Genomic DNA, 5293 nt, shown 5'->3' on the forward strand with positions numbered 1-5293 from the left:
ATGTCTTCATCAGGTAATTCCAACTACAACTGATAAGGAATCTAATTTGTGTGCATTCATTATACACAAACTTAAACAATCCCATGGCCTTTGTTACATTTCCATTTATTTGAACCAGCTCATCCCACATCTTTTTCTTCCTCAGAATTTACTTTTCAAATTGATTTGTCATTTTATATCCCCAATGACTTCCCAACAAAATTTAACCAATAGGAACAATTACTCTTTAGCAAAGTCAATTTCTGCTTTCAGAGCACCCCTATTCCATCTAATGTTCCAGAAAGGCTGTTTTGGTGTCTTGATGTTTGTAGCTCACCTAGGCTCTGCTTTAAAATCTTGATTATTGCACCAGCATCTATAAAGCAACTATTAAGTAAATTTTAAAAAGAAATACTCTAACACTGTTATAACAGGGTATTTGAATACCCCAATAACAGCCATAGATAGATCACTAAGGCAAAAAGTTAACAAGGAGATCTGGAACCTAAACTTGACACTCAACCAAATGGACTTAATAGATACCTATAGAATATTCCACCCAACAACCACAGAATATACATTCTACTCATCACCACATAGAATGTACTCCAAGATCAATCACATCCTCAGCTATAAATCAAGCACAAACAAATTCCATAAGGTTGAAATATTGCCATATATCTTCTCAGACCACAGTGGAATAAAAATAAATATCAACACCACCAACACTTCCCCAAAGTCTACAAAGACATGGATGCTAAACAGCATGATGGTGAACAACTACTGGGTCAACACTGAAATCAAAAGAGAAATTTAAAGATTTCTGGAAACAAATGAAAATGAATAAACATCTTACCAAAACATCTGAGATGTCATGAGATAAGTTCTAAGAGGGGGATTTATATTTCTATGAACACATCAAGAAAATGGAAAGTTCACAAGTTGACAGTCTAACAAATCACCCAAGGGAACTGGAAAGAGAAGGTCAACAGAATCCTAACTTTAGCAGAAGAATCCAGATCATCAAAATAAGGGCCCAAAAAAGGGACATAGAAGACAAAAGTATCATAGAAAACATCAACAAAACAAAAAGTTGGTTATTTGAAATAATTAACAAGATTGATGGACCCCTAGCCAGAATGACCAAGAAAAAGAGAGAAAAAACCCAAACACAATCAGAATCACAAAAGATCAAATAACAGTTGACCCTGAATAAATACAAAAATTATTAGAGATTACAATGCACATCTTTATGGAAAAAAACTTGATATCATCTAAATGAAATGGAGGACTTTCTGACATCACACAACCTCCCCAGGTTGAAACAAAAAGACATGGAGACAGTAAATAGATCAACAACAACCCAGGAAATTGACCCTGTTATTAGAAAGTTACCTACCAAAAAAAAAAAGCCCTGGACCGGATGGCTTTCCAGCAGAACTCTACAAAATGTACAAGGAAGAGCTGATACCAATCTATTGAAAGTATTCCCGGCAAATAAGATGGAATTCTTCCCAATTAATTTTATGAAGCTAACATCACACTTACGTCCAAACCGGGTAAAGGGTCAACAAAAAAAGAGAACTAGAGGCCAATATCCTGTATGTACATAGATGCAAAAATACTCAACAAGATTCTAGCAAATCAGATCCAAAAACATATCTCAAAAATCATCCACCATACCAAAGAAGGCTTTATCCCTAGGATGCAAGACTGGTTCAACACCTGCATGACCATAAATATAATTCAAATACATCAATTGATGTAAAAACAAGAACCAGATGATAATATCATTAGATGCAGAAAAAGCTTTTGATAAAATCCAGCACCTCTTCTTGATAAAAAACATCAAACACTTAGGTATAGAAGGAACATACCTCAAAATAGTAAGTGCCATCTACGATAAACCCACAGCTAACATATTGCTAAATGGACAGAAACTGGAAACATTTCCCCTGAAACCTGGAACAAGATAAGGCTGCCCACTCTCACCCCTCTTGTTCAACATTGTTGGAAGTCCTAGCTAAAGCAATCAGACAAGAGAAGATCAGGGGTATCCAAATAGGAAAAGAAGAAGTCAAGTTATCCTTCTTTGCTGATGATATGATCCTATACCCCCCAAATTTAAGAGAATTTGTCAAGAACCTGCTTGTACTGATAGAGGACTTAGGCAAAGTCTCAGGGTACAAAATAAATATGCAAAAGACAGTTTCATTCTTATACATCAACAACAAGTAGGTAGAGAACCAAATAAACAGCACAATCCCATTCACAAGAGCCACACAAAAAAATGAAATACTTCGGCATTTTCCTAACCAAAGAAGTGAAAGAACTTTACAATGAGAATTAAAAAAAACTGCTCAAAGAAATCCCAGAAGCCAAAAAACAAATGAAAAAATATTCCATGGTCATGGATAGGAAGAATCAACATTGTTAAGACGTTCATCCCCACAAAAATTAACTCTAAATGGATCAGAGACCTAAATGTAAAATCTCAAACCATAAGAACCCTAGAAAATGAAGGACATACCCTCATGGGAACTGGAACTGGCATCCAATTCCTGAACAAAATCCGAAACCCACAGGCCATAAGAGATAAGATAGACAAGTGGGACCTCATTAAACTGACAAGCTTCTGCAAAGCCAACGAAACCATCAAGAGAGCAGGGAGACAGCCTACAGACTGGGAAAAAGTATTTGCCAACTCCAGGTCTGACAAAGGCTTAACATCTTGGATCTACAAGGAACTCAGATGTGCTGAAAAGAAAAGAACAAACAACCCCATTATAAAATGGGCAAAAGATATGAACAGTCACTTCTCAAAGGAAGACATCCAAGAAGCCAACAGACACATGAAGAAATGCTCAACCTCACTAATCATCAGGGAGATGCAAATCAAAACCACACTGAGATACCACCTAACTCCAGTCAGAATGGCAATTATCAATAACTTAAAAATAACAGTTGCTGGAGAGGGTGTGGGGAAAGGGAACACTTCTACACTGTTGGTGGGAGTGCAAACTAGTGCAACCTCTGTGGAAAACAGTATGGCGATTCCTAAAAGCTCTAAATATTGACGTCCCATATGACCCCGCAATCCCCTTACTGGGAATATACCCTGAAGAACTCAAATCACTCTGTAGAAAAGATACCTGCACACATATGTTTATCACAGCATTGGTCACAATAGTAAGAACCTGGAAGCAACCATGCTGTCCATCAAAAGAGGACTGGATTAAAAAAATGTGGTACATATACACGATGGAATACTATGCAGCAATAAAAAAGAACAAAATCATGAATTTCGCAGCAACCTGGATGGAACTCGAGTCTATAATACCGAGTGACCTCTCACAGAAACAAAGATCTGAGTATCACATGTTCTCACTCATATAGTGGACCTTGAACATCCATCGTAATACTATAAGAAAAGGACTGACAGTGGTGGGAAACTATGGGGGGGCGAAGGGGAAGGGAGGTGGGATTAATGGTAGTAATATCTGTCTGGGGATGGGGAAACACCCCTTATCAACAGGGGTACCTGAACGAAGCATATTTGTATACCTAACCCTTAACTGTACCCCACAATATCATAATAAAAAATATTCATTAAAAAAAACAAACAGATGTTCATCCTACCCAAGGCAATCTACAGATTTAATGCAATATCCATTAAATTACCAAAATCATTTTTCTCACCTGGAAATGACAATACACAAATTCATATGGAAATGCAAATGACCACGAATACCCAAACAATCCTTAGCAAGAGAAACAAAACGGGAGGTATCACACTTCCAGAACCCAAACTTTAAGGCTATAATAATCAAAACAGTCTTGTATATGGCCAATGGAACAGGACAGAGATCCTGGAAGCAACACATCAATTTTTCAACCAACACATATTTGACAAAGTTTCCAACAATAATCACTGGGGAGAGGAAAACATATTCACTAAATGGTGTAGGAAAAACTGGCTGATCACATGCAGAAGATTGAAACAGAGCCCCTAACTATCACCATACACAAAAATTAACTCTAAATGGATCAGAGACCTAAACATAAAACCTCAAACTATAAGAATCTTAGAAAATGCAGGAGATACCCTAATGGACATTGAAACTCGCAACCAACTCCTGACCAAAATCCCAGATGCCCATAACATAAGAGATAAGATAGACAAGTGGGACCTCATCAAACTGACAAGCTTCTGTAAAGCAAAAGAAACCATGAAGAGAATGGGGAGACAGTCCACAGAATGGGAAAACATATTTGCCTACTGTATAGCTGACAAAGGCCTAACATCTAGGATCTACAAGGAACTCAAACATGCCAAAAGAAAACAAACAAACAAACAGCCCCATTAAAAAGTGGGCAAAGTCAACAAGGGTATCTGCATAATCAATGTTTGTATACCTAACCCTGAATTGTATCCCACATCTTTATTAAAAAAAAGTGGGCAAAAGACATGAATAGATACTTCTTAAAAGAAGATATACAGTAGCCAACAGACACAGGAAAAAGTTCTCAGCTTCTCTAATCATCAGAGAAAATGCAAATCAAAACCACACTGAGATACTACCCTAACCCCAGTAAGAATGGTCATCGTTAATAAAACAAAAAGCAACAGATGCTGGTGAAGATGTGGAGAAAAAGGAAGGCTTCTATACTGCTGGCAGGAATAAAAATAGTGCAATGTCTTTGGAAGACCGTGTGGCAATATCTGAAAGAACTAGAATCTGGCATTCCATATGACCCAGCAATCCCTCTATTGAGAATATACCTGGAGGAACTCAAGTTTTTCTACCAAAAAGATACCTATGTACGTATGTGTGTTGCAGCTCTATTCACAATAGCAAAAACATGGACCCTACCATGCTGCCCGTCAAAGCTGGACTGGATTAAAAAAATGTAGAACATATACACAATGGAATATTATGCAGTCATAAAAGACAAACATGGTCCTTGCTGCCACTTGGATGGATTTACAGTCTATCATGCTCAGTGATCTATCATAGAAACAAAGAACAGAGTACCATATGTTCTCACTCATTAGCAGACCTTGAACAATTATAATACTATAAGAAAGCTATTGGCAGTTTGAGGGAAACTGAAAGGGGAGGGAAGGGCAAACATCATCAACAAGAGTACCTGCATAATGAACATTTGTATACCTAAGCCTGAATTGTGCCCCACATCTTTAAATAAAGGGAGAAAAGAGAACCCCATTATACCCAAGTATACATTTGTTGGCTAAATGAACAAATAAATGAAAGAATGGTCAAATCCAAAAATAAATAAACAAAATCTTGCT

Source organism: Carlito syrichta, unplaced genomic scaffold (assembly GCF_000164805.1).
Source record: "Carlito syrichta isolate Samal-C Ts95f unplaced genomic scaffold, Tarsius_syrichta-2.0.1 Scaffold303980, whole genome shotgun sequence".
Taxonomy (NCBI): Eukaryota; Metazoa; Chordata; class Mammalia; order Primates; family Tarsiidae; genus Carlito; species Carlito syrichta.